This window comes from Cyprinus carpio, chromosome B17, assembly GCF_018340385.1.
Source record: "Cyprinus carpio isolate SPL01 chromosome B17, ASM1834038v1, whole genome shotgun sequence".
Classification (NCBI taxonomy): domain Eukaryota; kingdom Metazoa; phylum Chordata; class Actinopteri; order Cypriniformes; family Cyprinidae; genus Cyprinus; species Cyprinus carpio.
This window is the reverse complement of record NC_056613.1, coordinates 9,985,984-10,008,318: the sequence shown is the minus strand read 5'-3', so window position 1 is coordinate 10,008,318 and position 22,335 is coordinate 9,985,984. Positions and strand designations below refer to the sequence as shown.

The window sequence follows — 22,335 nt, the reverse complement described above, 5'->3', positions numbered from 1 at the left end:
AGTGTATTTTATCATCTGCCACAGAGAATTATGGAAAATGTAGTTTGGTAGTTTCACACAATGTAATTTCACACAAGCCTACTAGATGAGGAGCAGAAATAATATAGTTAAGTAAAACTAGAACCATAAAAACATTTTCTTTACTTGAAATAAAATCAATGGTAACTAAATAAATAAATGTTACAAATATATTTTTATTTCTGCTGGCTACCAAGGCAACATCTCTAATTTTTACTTGCTGTACTAGGCGTAAAATAAAAATAATAAACACTATATAGAAATATTCCTACTTAAAAAAATCACTATGACAACACAACAAAATTACTAAAACTTTAAGATTAAATTTAAATGGAAAAAGATTAAAAAAAAAAAAATCAACATCCATCAACACTACATGAACTAAAACTTTTCATTCACAATTACAATTAATGTCTTTATGGTGTTCATTTGCATTTCAACAGGATTTTAACAGTGAGCTACCTACACTGTTTTTATGAAAAAAAAAAAAGAATTAATAAATGTTTCATAATGACAGAGAAAGAAACATTTTTGGAGAAGTCTGTCTGTGTTCATCTTTTGCATGGGTTATTGATGCAAACTTCCATTTTCTATTTATTCGTTCACTTTTTTTCCAGAAGCTTTTATGGAAAAAAAAAAACTTTCAATCAAGGTTCATGTTGTATTCAGAGTTTATTTGATCAATATGCCTGTTCCTTGGGAATCAATCACATGACCTTGCCGTTGCTAAAGCCATGCTCTTCAATTGAGCTACAAGAACAATAATCATTTATGTATACTGACATGCAATGGAAATTTCTTCTACTAATAATGAACTAAAAGTGAACTAAAAGTGCTCTACAGAATCATTACGATCCTTCAATAAACTAAGAAAACTCTATAAAATTACCTGATTTTCATGTTTTAAAATGTCGTAATGCCACAATACAAGCACACAGGCAAACAGAAATGAACAAATATAACACGCCATGGGAGTGGAAGACTAATTACAAATAGACATCTTGAGGAAAAATAACTATGAAAATGCATATTCCCACTCCCCCCAAACTGGCTGGCCAACTGGTGTTTTAAAACCTTGCTTTCACACCAAAACAGCTGTCAGTAATTGGCAGCGGTAAAGACAGAAGCTTTCTCATTGGTGGAGGTGGCAGAGTGTGGCCAGGCCAATTAGAGAGTTATCAGTTCTTTCACTGCCAATTGGACACACTCCCAGCTTTCTATCTAGTGGGACAGAGAGCAGTAAAAAACATGCAACAAATGGTTCAGAATAGTACACTGCTATACTCCCAGAAAAAGAGTACAAAGCTGTCACTGGGTTGGTACAAAACCTAAAAGGTACATTTCGTACCTTATTTACACCCAAATAGTACCTTAAACTTACACATTAGTACTTTAGGCTTACATATTAGTTTCTAAAGTGTAAATATTAGCAAGGGTGCCATCCCAGTTTTTCCCTTTTTTTCTAGTGTACACACTTTTTTTGCAGTGTGCAAATATATGCTCAGAATGACATTTGTCAAAATGTGCAGAATATAACCACAGCACATAATCAAACATTCATTATTTATTTTTTCTGGATGCCAGATATTGAATTATAAGAACATGTATGTAATGAGGTCATACAGCAGACTAGCATACTACTGTTTGAAATGTACTCTGTGTTACATCAATGCATAATGCAAGTTGTTTAATATATAATTTACAGTGTTTATAGCCACTGAGTGCTAAATATCCAATTAAATATCCCAGAAGAGATTACCATGTCTGGATATTTATACTTTATAGACATATTTTATGCAGACTCTAAAGGCATACACAATGGCAGCAAGCAAACTGCAGGGTTAAAACTAACAAAATTGCAGTCTGCATGACTGACATTTTGTTTTTAGATATCTGATTTGCATAAAATGTTTTGGGTTAAATATTATTTTCTCCAGTGCTAAATGACAGAACTGTTTTACATGGATCAACAATTAAGAACATACAAAGTCACACTCATCACCCAGACAGGCTGCAGCAGTACAATACTGAAATGAGTGACAGCAGGTAAAGGGCATCTGTGTCTCAGCATCAGAGAAAATGCTTCTGAGACTTTCTATCTGTAATTTGCAGGAATAACATGACACATTTATGACAAAACTGTATGTATGTTAACACAATTCAAATCCTTCAAACAACTGGTTCATTGACTAAACAACTGATTGAATGGGTCACATATACATTACTGTTCAAAAACTTGGGATCAGTAAGATTGTAAAAAGGATCTTATGCTCACCAAGGCTGTATTTATTTGATAATAAATTCAGTCTAAACAGTAATAATGTGAGAAATAATGTTTTTTTTTTGTTGTTGTTGTTTTAATATCTTTTAAGATTAATTTTCAATCATCAATGTCACATGATCATTCAGAAACCATTCAGATATGCTAAATGGTATCAAAGTTTAAAAGATAAAAGTTTAAACAAACAGCATCTGTTGAAATGATGCAGAAGTCTTTACTGTCATATTTGGTTGAATTTAATGCATTTTTGCAAAATAAATAAATAAATACATTTATAAAAGAAAAAAATCACTATTACAAAAGAATTGTTTACCCAAAAATGTAATTTTTCTCTCCTATTCATTTCATTCAAATATTCCTTTAATGTCAGACATAAATGACATAAACCTGTTAAAAATAAACTAATAAACAAAATTAATAATTTTTGATTTGTCTCATATTTGACATTTGCATCTCTTACTCTCCTGTTTAAATGAGATGAAACTGCTTTGAAACAATCTTTATTTTATAAAGTGCTATAAAAAATAAAGGGTACTTGACATGTCTCAAGTGTATTTTTTCATATTTTTTTCAATAAGAAAATGTGATTTCTGATTCAATGACCCCTTTACTGCAGTTCTATGCGTGTGTTCTCTTATTAGCATATGTTCAATGCTTTAATACCTCCAAAGCAGTTTAGGCAACTCAGAATGTCATGTCTCGTTTATGTGCGCGAGTGATTTTCAGTGGTGTGGTGTCAGAGTTTGAACTGTTTCTGGCAGGTGACGTACCCTTTAGGGATTCCTCCTGAAGAGCACGTTTGATGTCGTGGTGTATGAAATTTTGGCATTTTACCTGTAAGCCTTTTTTTTTACCCTGTCATTAAAGTTTCAAGGTAAAAGAACCATAAGTACAAAAGACAGAAAGACTAAGAGAGAGAGCTGTCAGAAAGATACGAGATAAACTATAATCAATCACAACTACTAACCGTCCTGTCTGTACAGCCAAGGTTGGCTCATAAAATACAGGTTTTCATAGCCGCGGACATTGAGCGACTGTGATTCCTTTACATTTTGTTCTCCATAAAACAGAAATTTTACTGGTGCATTTATGCATTAGGACATCAGTCTTTTATTTACACTCTTCACTTCAAGCCATCATCAAAAACTGGCAGGAAATTTGGGTCGATATATAGCAATGCAACTTTAAAGGCTTTAAGTGTTGAGTTCACACACACACACACACGTACACACACATCTCCAGCTTATCTGAAAATACAGAGCAGAGAAATGTTCCATTAGGAAAAATAAACATGTCAGATTTGTACATGAGTCAACACGTACAATGAAATAATATATAAAAAAATTCAAGTTGTCAAGGCTGTTGGAAAGAATGTGTGTCTCTGCACTAATGTGTGTGTGTGTGTGTGTGTGTGTGTGTGTGTGTAAGATTATTTCTGTCAGTTCTTTTATCTCAAAGCCCACAATACTTCTCTAAACTGAGTTTACAGAACAGACAGGTCTGATCCAAGTGAAGGCACAATGGGAAATTCCTGCAAACTCTTAATATGGGATAAATCTCTCATTTTACATGACATAAAACCTTTTTGTAATCTTTTTCTGTTCCTTTATTTTTGCACTCTCTTCCTCTCTCTCCTCTCTTCTTTCTCATAAGCGATGGAGCACGGGTGTGAATTTAGATTTTCTTGTTAAGATCGGCTTGTTTGCAGCTCAGTGATTTCACTGGTGGAGGAAATGAGAATGAGCTCGACTGAGAGATGACAGGACAGACATGGGCATAAACACAGACACCCAAGAAGGAAAAACAAGAAGGCACGAAACAATTATGCACAGTGAGTGATCCGGCGTGGAGCCGTCAGGATGGACAGACAGACAGGCAGGCAGGTGAAATGCACAGTTTAAGAAAGGGCAGAAATACGAGGGCCTACTCTGACAGGAGAGAGTAATTGTCTTTGGAAAAAGAGAGTAAAGAGCGAGGGGAACCGTGAGAAGGTAGGATAGAATGGAAGGAGAAAGCGTTTCTGTAATTCAGAGATGAGATCAGACCCCTGGACCTTAAGCACACACATGGACACACACACACACACACACACACACCTGGAAACCTCACTCAACCTGACGGAGAGTTTTAAGCTCACAGCTCCGAGACTGGACACACGCCAAGCTCATTACAAACAGAGCCCCCTCCCTCAGCTCCCATCTCTTGTCTCTCTCTCTGCTTTTAACAGGTTACACCCTCTCTCTGCAGGAGGAACCTTTGGCCTCCACTGCGATGAGTTCTGTAATGGATAAAACTGGGCTTACACACGCACACACATACATCTTGGTTTCAATGAAACCAAAGGGAATCATGTTCCTATAATACTGCTGGATGTCCCCATGTCCCTGAAGCCCTGATAGATAGATAGATAGATAGATAGATAGATAGATAGATAGATAGATAGATAGATAGATAGATAGATAGATAGATAGATAGATAGATAGATAGATAGATAGATAGATAGCTCAGACACAATTAAATAAAAAAAGTTTATAACTTACTTAATTGAAAAAAAAAACCCATTAAACTTAAGAATGGTCAAAAAGATTTGAATCTTGTTGTACAAACTTTATATAGCATATAAATAAATAAACTGTTTGTACATCAAGACTGAGGCAAACCTTTTTGACCATTCATTTTTAACAATTTTTTGTACTGTTTTTATACCCGTCCAATATATCAGACTGCAGTCAACTAATGAAGACACTCAACTTTAACACCATAATAAAAATAAAATGAAATAACTTCACATTAAGTTACTTTATAAAAGCATTACACAAAATGCATTCTGTGACAGCATTTTCAAGAATTGTGTTGCATTAGCTCATATGAGCAAATTAAACAAGTAAACAACAGGGTATTTTTTAGTATAGATGGATGGCTGGATAAATTAAATACAAAAGTTCTATTAACATACTAAAATATTATTAAATGTAAGAATTATCAAAATGATTTGTGCTTTGGATATTGTTGCACCTTTTAAAATTATGCATCCTAAGATCCTAAAAACAGAGCCCTGGTTAAATGATATCACTCAGGCTGTCAGATGTGAGTGCAGGAGAGCTGAACGTCAGTGGAAGAAAGACAAGCTGCAGGTGTCTTTTGACATTTTAAAGGAGACCTGGAATAGATAACCAAAAAACTCTTAAAGCAGAGTAAACAAAATGGTATTCTTAATAATTCTCATAATCCTAAAGCACTCTTTAGTAAAATTAATGCAGTGCTAAATGCCTCTCAGCCTACTTTTTCTTGTGTCTCCTAAAACCTGCAAAAGCTTTTTACAATTCTTTGTGGATAATGTAGCAGTTGTGGATAATGTAAAGCACACATTATACCTCCTTCTGCAAACCCCTCTATCCCGGCCACTTGCTCTGCTGTTTTTGACCAGTTTGAGCCAGTGTCTCTTTCTTTCTTGAAAGATGTTATTAATCGGATGAAACCCGCTACTTGTCCCACAGATGTAGTTTCTACTCATTTTTTAAAGGAGGTTTTTGATACCATTGGGCATGTAGTTCAAGAAATTATTAATAGCATTTTTACTTTAGGTGTTCCCTTAGATTTTAAACATGCTGTGGTTCAACCTCTGATAAAAGCACTCCTTCCATTTGGAGTCCCTCAATGCTCTGTCCTTGGCCCAATGCTGTTTTCCCTGTATATGCTCCAAGTAGGATCCATTCTCAGGAAATATAACATATTGTTTCACTGTTATGCAGATGACACACAAATGTATCTGCCATTGAAATGGGAACATGCCAGTTCTTTACAACTTCTGTATGATTCCCTCAGAGACATTAAAGATTGGATGGGCCCATTTTTTTTTTTTTTTTTTTTTTTTTTACATTTTAATAATAGTAAGACTGAAATTATGATATTTGGTCCAAATTGTACTAACAAGGTCTCTAACATTGATCTGGGCCCTTTGCTTTCACATGTTAAATCCACTGTTAAAAACTTGGGTGTAATGATGGATATGGATTTTAAACTTGAGAAACAGATAAACTCTGTAGTAAAGTCAAGTTTTTATCAGTTATCTAAAGTTAAGACTTTTCTTTTTCCATTTAATGATTTTGAAAGGCTTATACATGTTTTTATTTAATCTTGTTTAGACTATTGTAATGCCCTCTGTGTTGGTCTCAACCAGGCCTCACGATTGCAGTTAGAATGCTGCAGCTCGACTTTTAACTCGAATGTGCAAACGGGAAAATGTTTCCTCCAATATGGCTTCCCTACACTGGCTTCCGGTCCCTTTAAGAAATGATTTTAAGGTTTTAGTGCTTGCTTATAAATCCTTAAATGGCCTAGCCCCAACCTACCTTTCTGATCTTATACAACTGTATGTTCCATCCAGGTATCTGAGGTCTGCTGACCTTATGTTGCTGGCAGTCCCTAGAGTAAGACTAAAGCACAGGGGAGATCGTGCCTTTGCAGTAGCTACCCCTAAACTCTGGAATTCAGTCTGTGGGGATGGCCCCAACTCTGTCTGCTTTTAAAACCAGTCTTAAAACACATTTTTATTCATTGGCATTTCATTTAGTTTGAGAGCTCTGTTTTTTCATTTTGTCTTTGCTGTTTTGTTTTTCTAATTGGTAATGTACAATACTATGTACAGTATACCTTATTGTTATGACCCAGCACTTTGGTCAACTGTTGTTTTCAAATGTGCTGTAGAAATAAACTAAACCTGAAACTTGATTTGTTTCATAACTTGATAACTTTTTTTTTTTTATCATTTGTTTATATTTATTTAATGCCCACTAAGCAGTAAATCAGACTACGCTCATCTGATGAAGTTACTCTACTCCAACACCACATTAAAAATAAAATGACGTTACATTACCTTAAAAAAAAAGTTTTTATAACTTTGGCTTTTATCAAACAGTGGCTATTATATTTTTTTTCTGACATGCAACAACCTTATTTTAATTTTGTAGAGTACTAAATTAAACAAACTACATGAATGGGTGATGTTAGATGAAAAAGTAATGCTTAAATCAAATGCTGAAGTGTCTGTGCTGTTATGGATCTAAATTTGAATAAATCCGGTTACAGCCAACAAAAATTATTCATGTTGCCCCAATGCAAATGGATTAAGTCGATTTTCAATTTAAAAACTTTAATTGACTGAACTCAATTAAATTTAGTGGCAAAATGTTCAAGAATGGTTGCATTAGCTCATTTTAATTGAGCAAATTAAACAAGAAGCAGCAAGAGGTTTTTGAGTATAGACAGACAGATAGATAGATAGATAGATAGATAGATAGATAGATAGATAGATAGATAGATAGATAGATAGACAGATAGTGTGCATAATGAATTGCACAGTAAGCAGTGTGCATGGTATTCCCTTCCGAACAGCCATGTGTTATAAACTGCAGGCTTGTTGATCTCTATCATAACATGAAGCTGTATGTCTTGTGTCTCTGCAGCTCTGACTGCTGTTAATAACATAATGATAGTGAAGAAAAGTGAAGGGTTGTTTCTTCTGTGTATACTCTCAAAGAGTGATAATCTCCATCCCCCGCTGTCTTTCCCACACAAACTTCTGTATGTGTACACACACTTAGTGTTACTCGTTCATGATGCGCTGTGAGAGTGCACCATTTCATCTGCTTTCTCTTTTGACATCCATTTAAACATCACTTGCCAAATGGAAAACACACATACAGACAGACTCAAAAATAAAAACACTCACAAAAAACACTCACATCTTTTCATTCATAGCACCATCTCAGAAAGCACAGCAGAACAACAATGTATTGTATCTGAGGACGCAAGAAGCCTCCTGTAATAGAAGCTGTATCTGAAGAACAAAAAACTTAGGAAGTCTTTAAAAAACAACTCTGTCTCTCTGTGTGTTAAAGGCAGGAAGTTAATAGTGACTAACTTTCACTACTGTTCAGAATTTTGAGGTCTGTAATATTTTATGTTTTTAAAAGAAGTGTCTTATGCTCACCAAGGCTGCATTTATTTGATCAAAAGCACAGTAAATAAACATTATAAATAAACATTAATAAACATTGTAAAATGTTATTACAATTTAAATGACTGTTTTCTATTTAAATATATTTTAAAATGTAATTTATTCATGTGATGGCAAGCAGTCATTACTCCAGTCTTTAGTGTCACATTATCCTTCAGAAATCATTCTAATATGCTTATTTGTTGCTCATACATTTATTATTAGTGATGTTGAAACTGTTCACTATTTTATTTGCAGGATAGTTTGATGAATAGAAAGTATTATAATGAAAGTAGTGTTATCGATTCAATGCATCCGCGCTGAACAAGTATTATTTTCTAAAGTACTAAAATCTGCTCCCAAACTTTCGAATGGTATTGTACATTTTAGACATAATAGTTCCACTTACTCTGTATATTTTTGGCTCTACTAATGATAATAATTTCAAACAGAATTAATAATGGGCATCCAAGCAAAAAAAAAAAAAGAAGCTTCCTTGTTTAAATCCTTGTTTTGGAAGAATCAGTTGACTGAATAATTCAGTGACTAACTCATAAAGGCAGTCACTTGATTAATTTCTGAACAAATGATTCAATGAGTCAGTGATAAAGAATGTGTAATATCATAAATGTCTGCGTTTTTGAATGAAATGATTAAGTGAATGATATTATGAATCATAATGACAGTCATTTGTTTTGTCCCTGCATGAATCAGTGTGTTTGAATGAATCAGTCGAGAAGTCACCTACTTCTTTCTGGGACACGCAAACACAGATAAGTGGAAACCAACAGTGAAAAGTCCCAGTGCTGCCAATTAAATTTGAGGACTGAAATTAATTGTTGTTCATATATTTTTTTTTAAGTCAGCATTTCTCTTTTATTCAAAATGAACGATGGGTGCTTTGACAGTGCAAATCGTCGTTAGTGTGAACGTTCCATTCGAATCTGGACAAATGAGGTATCTTCAGAAGAAGCATAATTAAACTGCCTTCCTTTGGGAAGAGTTTTCACGACGGGAGCGCACCTAAGATGCCTACAGAGACGGCTCACTGCTTGTGAGAGACAGACAGGGAGAGATCAATAAAAAATGATGGCATTGACGTCTTCAAACATTTACAGCAGGGTAGCTGGATGAAACATTAGTTTTAAAAACGGTTCCCATATTATAAATCATTCATTTAAAGAAAAAGAAGCACAGTTCTAATGACAGTCTAAAGATTGGGTGTCCACACTGTGGAAATGACTGAATATGCATACAACTGATGCACAAAAGCATCTAAAAGCCAGATGTTCACAATGACACAAAATTAACTAAATGAAACGCTTTTTGATGCGACTACACCAGTATGTATGTGTCAGAATAAGCCCATTTGATATTCATGCTTTTAAGCCACTGTCACCGGTTTTTGATATATGCTTTTGGTTCACTGCTTTCAGGGTGAGAATTTGCCACATAAATATATTTGTATGTTGTTATTTTCTCCTTTCCGGAGATGAATGATATGTGAGATGAATTCTAAGAATAAGGTGATGAAATGATTCAGGGATGAGGGAACAGAGTGATACAGAGAGAGAGGGGATGGAGAGGTGTGAGGAATTTCGGCGTCCCAGAAATCAGACCTGCATGTGTTTATTTACCGTCATCGTGATTAGAGTTTCTAATAGCAGAAAGCTCAAATATCAAAGCTCGACCTGACAAGATTGAAAAAAAGTGCCGATACAGACGCAGAATTGATCAGCAAAACTCTTTTTGGGTTTCTTACATCAATAACATACACACGTACTCTCGCAGGTACACAGGAAGACAGACAGACGGACTGATACACCAGTACAAAGATTCACATTCGTGGGTACACAGGCAGGCTCACAATTAAAGGTGCGCTTTATACACGGCAGCGATCCAAAACACGTGTTTACAGGATGTGAGCTAATTGATTTTTGGTTTTGAGCACGTATATGAGAGATATTACAATTCACTGTATGTAAGCCGCCTTATCGGCCTTACCACAGGTCAGCCCGAGGCGATCTGCCGCCTCTAATTTATGCTTCAGTCATACTGCAGATCCATCAGTATACAATCGGTGCAAAGCCAGTCAACCGGAGAAAGTCGAAATTCCTGGGATAAATTAAACCTGTGATCATGGAGTCCTAGAAAATCAAAGGCTCCAGTAATGCTGACCTAGAGTCTATTGCAAAAATTAGTCTCTCTCATGCGCACACACTTAGATGGAAGTCAGATGAGGGTTTAATTGGCTCCGTTGAATTAATTACATATTTGAGTACTGCCGAAGAACATCAGTCAGAATTAGCCACGGCGTGAGGGGCTTAAACACCCAACGAGAACCCGCCGAGCACGTTTGGACGCGGGTTCGCGGTGCATAAAGATAACAAGGGAAAAACAAATAAACATTAGAAGGCTTTATTGCCCTCAAACTCACCTGAACCAGACGATTATAGGGAGCTGAGAAATTGTAACACTGAGCTAAGGTAATTTGATGGAGTCATTATGGAGATAAAACTACGGGAGCATTTCAAACAACACCCAGGGGATGGCGCTTAATATTCAGTAGACATTTAGAGGAAAAACACCCTTTCGCATTCACAAACCTATTGCTAGTTCTCAGCACTGGTCATTTTTCCACTTGGTTTAGAGTTTGTTAATTAGGTGTAATCCTGGGGCAGGTTTACCTTAACGAGCTCCCGCAAGGGCTCTAAACGAGACCTTAACGAGAACCCTTGATTAAAGTTCCCTCATTAGCATATGAAGAGCTATTCAAAGACTATGAGCCTCCTAATGCTACAAAATACCACCAGCTTTAAGGAACCGCAGCTTTCTAAGCATCCTGTTCATCACAGGAGGGTTTTACAGGTTTTACACGTCTCCACACACACATTCAAAGAAAGAAAGAAAGTGTTCATCAAAACAGGGTGCTTCCAAATGACTTTGAGTGGTTCCAGGCATTATCCTATATTAATATCTAATACACATTTCATCTGTAACTTCATTTGTTAAATTATCATGAAATTAGCTAAGTAATCCTAATGACTGACGATATTCTGCAGATGGGTGTTTAATGAGAGGATAAGCTTCTCCATCCCCTCAGGCTCTGAGAGATCAAGACTTTAATGTTTATATCAAAGAGTGAAGAACTGTGATTTACGCATAAACCCATGGAATTTATTCTTGATGGCAAAATAGAAGAATCCTAAAATTGCGGAGCTGCACACATCTGTGTCTTAATAGTGTGTGTATGAGAGTGAAAGATTTCTTTCTTTTTTGGCTGGCCTGAAGGATAGGTCATCATAATATCATTCCCTCTCATTTATACCGCGAAAGATCAATGGAACTCACTTGCTTTCATTTTTTTCTGGATCTTTCAGCACAGACCTCGACTAAACGACAGACCTCGATTTGTTTTGTGCCAGATTTGAACATGTGACATTTTCAGGAAAGGGGAACTATGAGTGTTAGCTTGTGAGCTAAAGGCCAAACTTTTCACTCATTAGATGGGGTTCACAGGAGAGATGTGCCGTGGAAGTATTAATGGTGGTTTTTCAGAAATCATGAACAATATCTATAATTTTAAAGGCATAGTTTACCCCAAAAGGAAAATTTTGTCCTTTGTTACTCATGTCGGAACTGTTTTCAATACAATTACAGTGAATGGAGACTGAAGCTTGCAAGCTTCAAAAAATTGCAATGCAGCAAAATGGTCCAATTGTCTTTTGCATACAATAACTTTGTGTGACAACAGACTGTTACTGTGAACCGAATCAAAGATTCAGTGAAAAGATCTGACTCAAAAGAATGATTCATGAACAAATCATTCAGGAGTGCATTTCCCATACAACGATGTAACTTAGTGATCAACCACCATACGATGGACTGTTGTGGAAACAAACTAGCTAATCACGACATTTTCCCAAACATGGTCGTATCTCTGTCATTTGAACCACAATTGCTTATCAATATAGGGCCGTTGTTAATGACGTCACATGCATGTGGTGGAGTAATAACTACTGCTAATGAATTGATTCGAGATCTCTGAGATGCTGCTTTGTAGAACATGGTACCCTAAGACTAATTTACTATTTTTTAATTTTGGTTTATTTGATGTTTGATTCATTGTGGGTTCACTCTTACGTCATACTCTGGCGTTCCGGGGTAGTAATGCACATGCACACTCTTCAAAAATGGCACTTATTGAGGATGTGCAAATTATTTAGAGTTTAAAATACAGAAATACTTTATTAATCCCCAGAGGGAAATTAGGTATATTTAGATAGAATGGAAGATATAGATTGTACTGTGAACAATTAATTCAGGCTGGTGTCAGAAGTCAGAATTCAGAAAGGGCTTTATTACCAAGTGTGCTTACAAACAAAAGGAATGTGAATTGATGACATCCAGTGCAGAAGAAAGTCTGGACATTCATGATCACAAGTCATGTCATGAACCGAATCAAAGATTCATTGGAAAGAACAGACTCAAAATAATTCATACTGATTTTGTATACCAAATCAATGATTCCAACAAAAAAAAGCGGACTCCCAAAAATTATTGGGTCACAAATAGGACGTGCTACTTACCTCATTAAAGCACGTTTAAAAAGCATGTTAAAAATATTCAGTCTCACACAATGTCATTGTATGCCTTTTAGAAAGTATGCTTTATGAGGACCACATTTATGATTCTTTCATATATATATATATATATATATATATGTGTATATATATATATATATATATATTTTTTTTTTAAAAAGCTTCAGGCATGTTTATTGTTATTGCATGGAAAAGAACATGGAAGCCATCATAAAAATGTACTCTTTCTTAAAGTAAAAGAAGAATGATTTGGAACGGTAGTAAAATAATGAGAGAATATTCATTGCTTATTAATATTCAGAATATATTCATATTAATACTCAGCAAAAGCACCAAAATCTAGATAATAATCAAAATAAAAAATCAACACTTTTTTTCACAATTACGATGTCTTTGTTTCTGTGGAATTTTTGTAAAATTGGCACCATAATGAGTCTGTTATTGATCCGACCAACAGACGTCTCACACTCCTAGATCAGAGCGTCTTTCTCACTGCCCTCAGAGACACATAAAGAGATTCATTTTCACCAGCGTTTGATCTCACAGATCCACTCAGAGACTGAACGAAAGGAGCCGACCAACACACTCTCTCACTCGCACACATGCACACACGCTCACTCATTTTCTCCCTGTCTCTCACAGGCGCACACAACCTCTCCATACTTTCATTCTCTCCTCCAGGGCTGTGAAGTTCCATCAGAGCTACTTCCTCTCTGATTTTCTGTGTTTCCTGTGCCATAGTGTCTGATATTTCTCATGTCCAGCGGCACACCACAGGTTGAAATTGTTGTCAAAAGTCGCACAAGAAAGAGAAGAAGAGAGATATGTGGGAGAAAGAAGATCAAAGTCTGCTCTTTATTTTACTGCCTTTGGACTGGATTTGCAGCTTATCAGGTCTACAATGTGTATGTAGAATATGATAGATTACTTAAGGGTTTAAATATTTTTAAATAATCATTGAAATATGAGTAAGTAAGAGGGAATGAGAGAGACACAGAAACATGAAGGAGTTAAAAGGCACATTCTTCCAGTGAGATTTTGTTGCAACCATAACTCTGAATGGAAAATTTAATTGCATCATTGGAAATATACTTGGATATTTGTCTCAAACACTCAGACAATGTTATTAGAACATACCAGGAAGGTGATGCCAGAAAAAAGAAGTCAGCCAGCAATTAAAGAGAATAAGAACTAAAATCACACTATAGAGCGAAACTTTCTGACAGTCTGATTCTCTTTGGATAATAGCATACTGTCTCATTCAGACCCACACAATTCAATCTAATGTAGTTTCAAGACAACAGTTAAGCCTTCAAACACATCCCTTCTATCAGCCAGTTCTGAGGCCAATTAAAGCAACCATAAGAGAAATATAGTATAATAAAGTCTGAAGTGTTCAAATGTTTTAGAACAGAGAGAACTGAGAGATGGGAAGATTAAAAGAGATTGATAAATACTGCAAACTCATCACACTCATACAAATGCACACATGCTAGTTTTTTCTATTATTTTCAGATCTAATGATATTTTCTATATCCAATAATCGAGGGGTTTTCAAACTTATAGATCATCTCAAACTCTCAGCCAACCCAAAGAACCTCTAGTATGAAAACTAGATTTTCTTAGTAGGTCTGTAGTATTTGTGTATCTTTAATTATGGACATTAATGCTTGAAATAATACTAGTTTTAAAGCTTAATAAATGTGGTCGTTTTTAAAAATGTCATTAAAAAAACTCCATGTTTTATATAGCCTTATGCATCGAAGCCCCTCGGCGTATCTTCAGGACCAGTTTGGGACTGCTGGCTTACTTAATGTTTGTGATTTCAGGTTTTACAATCCATTTGGGGACACACACGGTAACCCACAGAAGGGCAATAATAAAAAGTATTAATAATTATACTATGTCAAAACAAACTACTATAATAAGCATAATGGGTCATAAACATAATTTGTTAAATATAATGTTCAGGGTTATTGTATACAGTACACAAAACTGCATTAAATCAATAATAGTGCATAATAATACATAAGTTAAATTTCTATTTTTGAAATCTAAAAAATGTTAGTTTATTACATTTAGTTTCTACAACAGAATACTGCATTAATATTGTACTATTGTTATTATAGCATTGATATCAGTGTTAGTAAAAAAGTGATATATTTAAAATACATTTATTTAATACTAAGTATAGTTCAAATATATTAACAAATTTAGTAACATTGTTCAAGATGTCTTAAAAATTCTAATTAAACTTTATTTGGAGTACTACTTGTGCACAATGCACATTTCTTAATATTAAGCCTAAAATGTGTTTTAATGTCACTATTAATGAGGACTGTGTGATCTACGAATAAGATCTGTCTTTAAATGCAAGATATTTCAAGTGTACCTGAAGTATACTTCCAATAGTTCCGCATTAGCGCAATCAGATATACTTAGGTATATATTTAGTTGGACTTCAGCACTATACTTCCACACAATTAAAATGCATTAAGTACAAAATTAGCTGTTCCAATTTAGCAGACTTTAAGTACACCAGTTTACCAAAAGTACAATTGCAGGGTATTTTCGTTAAGTACATAAATATATAAATCTATTTGTAGTATACTTAGCATGAAATAAATTTAACTGGTCACTTTATTTTAAGGTCCAATTCTTGCCATTAAAAAACAATTAACTTTTGCCTCAATAAACTCCAAATTTATTTTGTGTTATTCCTATGCATGTATGCACTACCATGTTTGTTTGCACCGTATATCCATACTTTCTTCTGCACTGGAAGCTCCTGTCGTCAAGTCAAATTCCTTGTGTGTGTAAACATAATTGGTAATAAAGCTTTCTGATTCCTGATTTTCTGATTTCTAATTTGCTGCTTATTAACATTTAGTAAAGTAGTTGTTAAGTTTAGGTATTGGGTAGGATTGTGAATGTAGAATATGATCATGCAGAATATGTGCTTTATTAGTATTAATAAACAGCCAATATGTTGATAGTAGGCATGCTAGTAAGCAACTAGTAAATATTGAGAATTGGTCCCTTACTAAAGTGTTACCATGCATTTCAGATACATTTCAGTATATTTATTTTTCACTAGTGTAACTAAAACTAAAAGGAAAACTATTTTAAAAAAATATTTAATTTTTTTTTTATTTAAATAAAGCTGAAATAAAACAAAATACAAATATTAGATGAAAACATAATCTTGAAAAACTTGAAAATCAGAAATATTGCCACGACTACTAACTGAAATAAAATGTTTACTGTACAGTGAAGTACTAAAATTACTAAAACTAAAACTTAAAAAAGAACCAAAGCTAAATAGAATTATATAGAATTAACTAAATTACTGAAGCTAAAAATGTAAAAATAAGAACTCATTCTAAATCCTGATAAACATTAAAGATATATAAATAATACTAATAAATAATACTAATATTTTAATACTTGATATTTTGACTTAAGACACATCATGGATCTGTGATAGTGTTTTAATGAACATATATCGCTAAATGTCCTGACTCATTTGTACAAAGAGTTCAGATGAGGCAAAGGTACTCTGAAATCCCTTGAGAGGTTAAAGTGTGTGTGCTTGCATGTCAAGTCAGATGAGTGTCAGACTGCACTTGAACATTTGGCCATTTAAATGAGGATAATTATATATGATCTGACTCAAGTGCATCTGTATAAGGGCTACATGTTCTCTTATGTGTGTGAATGTGACTGTATGTAATTATGTATGACTGGACTCATCTGCCCCCTGAAAGCATCTAAACATCAATAATTCCTCTAAGAGTCCTAAGACATACTCATTCATGTTCACATTCACACACCCATGTTCATATACACTGTACAGTACATCTATCTCCCTACAAAGAATAGAGTTTCTTATCAAAAGCATATTAAATCTTGACTAGCCAATAGCCCTGCAGAACGGGGGTCACACAGGGTCACAGTAAACATTACAATAACATCACCCACAAAAAGTCTAGTGAAATATTGTGGGACCTGAAATCAACAGATCTTGACCCTCATATAATATCATAAATAAGCAAAATAAACGATCTCCCTCACAGCACACAAGACGCTCCCGTATTCGCTTGTTATCATTCACATATTCACAGAAGTGAGAGAAAAAGACATAAAGTCAGAGGACGGAAATTAAAGAGAATTATTTCTGCACAACATTCTCTCATATAGCTGTTGTAATATTTTAGACATCCTCAAGCAGCAACGTGCCAATCTCCTTTACATGGAGGGAAAAGGAGAGTGAAGGAAAAAGAAAAGCGGAGGGAGGGAGAGAGAGAGAGTAGTATAAGGTGCTTTGGGAATTTAGACGAGAGAACATAACCGCACTCTGCTCCATCTGTTATTCATGTTACTGTCTAATGTTGTCTGTCTGAGGCTGCTATTACATATGCCCTGAACCAAAGCTGCATCTTGCCAGCAGTCGCCTTATATAATGTTGTGCATCCACAGCAGAGAAGTTAAGAAGAACTGTCTGAACGCAAAGACTGGGATGTGGCCATCTGCGGGATGGCACTTTTTGTTCCTGGGTCGGCAACTATTGTTCTTCATGTACACATCATATCGAGCAGTCATTGACCTCTGACTGTTGGGGAAGGGTTAAAGTTAAGATAACGTCAAGGCTATGATGGGTTGATAGGAATGTGGCTCAAAAATAAGCAGTGCAGGTACAAACCCAAGTGTTCCTGACCCTGGAAATGAGTAGTGACTGCTATCACAGTCCAGTTCAATCAACACTGAGCCCCACTTAACCTCTATCTACAGGTTGCTACTCCGCAGTGTATTGCTTAGTTGAAAAAAAAAGTCTTAATCAGAGCTTTTACTTGTGTGTATCTGTCTTGTATTTAGTGTCAAATACTTCAATTTAACCAATAAATTACCAATATAATTGTATCAACATTAACAAAAGCAATCACGCCAAAGGTGGAACAGAAGCTGCATCAAAAAAGGAAATTTTAATCTTAATATACTGTTTAATGCTGCTCAAAGGTGCATACATGTATTTGCACATCAATTTCATAAATAGCCTACATAAAGTACAGAAATTATATATACATATATATATATATATTTTAACAAGAACTCATTATAGGGTAGGGCTGCAATATTGTGTGTGTGTGTGTGTGTGTGTGTGTGTGTTATAAATGTATAAATTAACATATATGTAAACATTAAAGTGTGACAAACATGTTAAAAAATAAGTAATCAGGAAGGGGGCCAACACTGTTTCACACCACTGTAAATGTATGTGTGTGTGTGCATGTGTGTGTATGTGTGCATTATATACATACAGTATATACAGTGTCTGTAACCTATCACATTTCCAAAGTAACCTTCCCAACACTGTATGTACTGTATGTATATACTGCACACACACACACACATACATATACAGTGGTGCGAAAAAGTGTTCCTCATTTCTTATTTTTTTGTATGTTTGTCACACTTTAATATTTCAGATCATCAAACAAATTTAAATATTAGTCAAAGATAACACAAGTAAACACAACATGCAGTTTTTAAATGAAGGTTTTTATTATTAAGAGAAAACAAAATCCAAAGCTACATGGCCCTGTGTGAAGAAGTGTTTGCCCCCCTGTTAAAACTGCGGTTTATCACACCTGAGTTCAATTTCTCTAGCTACACCCAGGCCTGATTACTGCCACACCTGTTCGCAATCAAGAAATCTCTCAAATAGGACCTGCCTGACAAAGTGAAGTAGACCAAAAGATCCTCAAAAGCTAGACATCATGCCGAGATCCAAAGAAATTCAGAAACAAATGAGAAAGAAAGTAACTGAGATCAGTCTGGAAAAGGTTATAAAGCCATTTCTAAAGCTTTGGGACTCCAGCGAACCACAGTGAGAGCCATTATTCACAAATGCCAAAAACATGGAACAGTGGAGAACATTCCCAGGAGTGGCCGGCTGACCAAAATTAGCCCAAGAGCACAGCGACGACTCATCAAAGAGGTCACAAAAGACCCCACAACAACATCCAAAGAACTGCAGGCCTCACTTGCCTCAGTTAAGGTCAGTGTTCATAACTCCACCATAAGAAAGAGACTGGGCAAAAATGGTCTGCATGGCAGAGTTCCAAGACGAAAACCGCTGCTGAGCAAAAAGAACAAAAAGGCTCTTTTCCGTTTTGCCAGAAAACATCTTGATGATCCCCAAGACTTTTGGCAAAATACTCTGTGGACTGATGAGACAAAAGTTGAACTTTTTGGAAGGTGTGTGTCCCATTACTTCTGGAGTAAAAGTAACACCGCATTTCAGAAAAAGAACATCATACCAGCAGTAAAATATGCTGGTGTTAGTGTGATGGTCTGGGGCTGTTTTGCTGCTTCAGGACCTGGAAGACTTGCTGTGATAAATGGAACCATGAATTCTGCTGTTTACCTGAAGAAGAATGTCCGGCCATCCGTTTGTGACCTCACGCTGAAGCGAACTTGGGTTTTGCAGAAGGACGATGATCCAAAACACACCAGCAAGTCCACCTCTGAATGGCTGAAGAAAAACAAAATGAAGACTTTTTTCAGTGGCCTAATCAAAGTCCTGACCTGAATCCTACTGAGATGCTGTGGCATGACCTTAAAAAGGTGGTTCATGCTCGAAAACTCTCCAATGTGTCTGAATTACAACAATTTTGCACAGATGAGTGGACCAAATTCCTCCACAGCGCTGTAATAGACTCATTGCAAGTTATCGCAAACGCTTGATTGCAGTTGTTGCTGCTAAGGGTGGCCCAACAAGTTATTAGGTTTAAGGGGGCAAACACTTTTTCACACAGGGCCATGTAGTTTTGGATTTTGTTTTCCCTTAATAATAAAAACCTTCATTTAAAAACTGCATGTTGTGTTCACTTGTGTTATCTTTTACTAATATTTAAATTAGTTTGATGATCTGAAACATTAAAGTGTGACAAACATGCAAAAAAATAAGAAATCAGGAAGGGGGCCAACACTTTTTCACACCACTGTACATAGGACTCTCAGTTTAGCTTCTCAACTGAATCTAACAACTGACATATTTTGGCATAATCTGCAGAAATATTATTCAGTTCATTATAATAAAATCATATGATTAGGTATTGTGTTTAGGAATATTAGTTTAGATAATTTGTTTTTCTCCCAAGTACATTTTTTTGTGACACTCAATTATTTTGAACCCTTTCTGTGGCATTAATCTTATTTATTTTCCTCTATTTTTACACAAATTATGCATTCAACCTCATCCTAGTATTATTTTAAGAAAAATTATCAGACAAATATTTAATGTAATTATGTGGAAAACATAAATTGATCAATAATTAAAGCTAACATTTTGCTACCAAACTATCTAGCTCCTAATTAGTGACATATTAATTTAAGGTGAATCTAGTTATGCACTCATCTGCTCTCTAAAAGCATCTACACATCAATAACTACTCGAAGAGACCAAAACACACTTTCACTCACATGCGCACATACACATACACAAACATATGCACACCAGTAAGTGTAGTGTCTGTTATCCCATGCATATTAAATCCCGACTGAGCAATAGCCCCGCAGAACATGGCATGGGGTCACAGTAAACATTACCACAACAACATCAGCTGAAATAAAAACCCCATGGAGAAATATTGTGGGATTTTAAATCAACAGATCTTGACCCACATGTAATATGGTCTGTGCAAAATAAATCTCCCCCACAGCACACACATATATACGAGATGCTCTCATATTCACTTGTTATCATTCACATATTCACAGGAGTGAGAAAAAGAGACAAAGTTGAAAAGGAAAATGAAAGAGAATTATTTCTGCACAAGACATTCTCTCATATAGCTGTTGTAAGACCTCAGACATCCTCGAGCAGATCTCAGATCTTCTTACACAAACTCTGTTACCCATTCTGAAGTATTTTTCTTTAATATAGATATATACTTCAGGGCTTAGCTGTAAAACATTTCTCAAAAAAACCTGCAAACCTGTAAAATAAATAGAAAATAAAACAGTGCATATAATATTTTGTGTTCCCAGGGTGAAAATCATCATTTTCTGAAGGCAAACTGTTCACAGACTATTTGTTGGGGGGGGGGACCCATTTACTTCAGTTTTTCAGAGTTCATTTTTAAGAGTTTTAGACCTTTTTTGTACCACATTTGTAAAGCACAAGCTTCCTAATGGACCAGACGGCATTTTAAAATTAATTACTTGTTTGTGATTTGCACAGAATATTGCTAATAAGTCTGACAGCTCACCTGGCCGTGGCATCTCTTTGAGGATAGCAATTTTGGGAAATCTAGCAATAAAGCAAACTCATAATGCAAGATATGGAAGCACAACTGGTTCCTAACAAGCTAAGGAAGCTCTGTGAGAAAGGTTTCTGTCTAGTACATGACAAAATAATCCAGTCTTCTGTGCAACTTAGTTTTGTTCGCTTATGACCTGCAGTAGCTTTTCCTGGAGTCTTTGCTATATTTGCTATTAAAATTGTTTTTCAACTCAACCTCAAGTTTTAAAACTGGATTAAACCGATTTCAAGACTGGATTACACTGATTAAAGACTGATGCAACACAGACGGGTCTGTCTTTTCAACACCCTGTTGTTTTAATAATCATTAGGGTTTTTTACCAGCCTCTCAGGCCCTGTGAAGTCAAAAGACTCTCTGCTATTCATTTTGCTCTGGTATCTAGAGAGTGGAAAAGAGCGACTAAAAGACTGACATTTGCTCTGTACTAGCTCTCTCTCTCCATGCACTGGTTTAAACTGATCTGGGCTCTAGGGCCTGAATTTATCAATTTTTTTTTTCTTTTTATCAGGTCAGGTAGAAAGAGGACTTTTACCAGGACACATTACATGGCCAGGAGCTCTTCCAAAAGATCTTGTGCAGTCCTTTGCTTTGTGTTTTGTGCTAAAATTAAATTTTCACTACTGATCAAATACATTGGGCTTTTACATACATCAAGGATTCAGATTTAAAGGAATATTTTACCCCCCAAAAAACTAAAATCACCATTCACTCACACACATGTATGTCATCAATATGCGTTTCTTTCTTCTGTGGAAAAACTTAGCTACTTAGTGTTTATGTCCATACAGTGAAAGGAAATCAATCAAATGTTCTTTGTAATCTTCAAAATATCTTCTTTTATGTCCTGCAAAAAAAAAAAAAAAAAAAAAGAATAACATAAGGTTGAGGAAATTATGAAAAAAAAAAGTAATTTTTGGGGTAAACTGTCACTTTAAATGTTTTGCATGTTTGCCATTTTTTAAACAGTGACTATCAGTGTTGTGCAATAGCGTCACTACAATTAGTTTAACTACATTTCTGAGCAGGGAGCTTTACTTTATTGATGAAGCACTGGGGTACTGCTGACAAACACCATAGCATTACATTTTCACTGACAATATTTCAGCA

The 22,335-nt window shown here is 35.3% G+C and overlaps 1 long non-coding RNA gene across 1 annotated transcript; it reads right to left on the bottom strand.

The window, feature by feature from the left end:
- Positions 1-3,735: 3,735 nt before the first annotated feature.
- Positions 3,736-11,351, bottom strand: LOC122140261. The gene is made up of 3 exons (XR_006156936.1): positions 10,735-11,351; positions 4,396-4,577; positions 3,736-4,020 (listed from the first exon to the last, which is right to left on the bottom strand). It is a non-coding gene; the product is annotated as an uncharacterized LOC122140261 (long non-coding RNA).
- Positions 11,352-22,335: the final 10,984 nt, after the last annotated feature.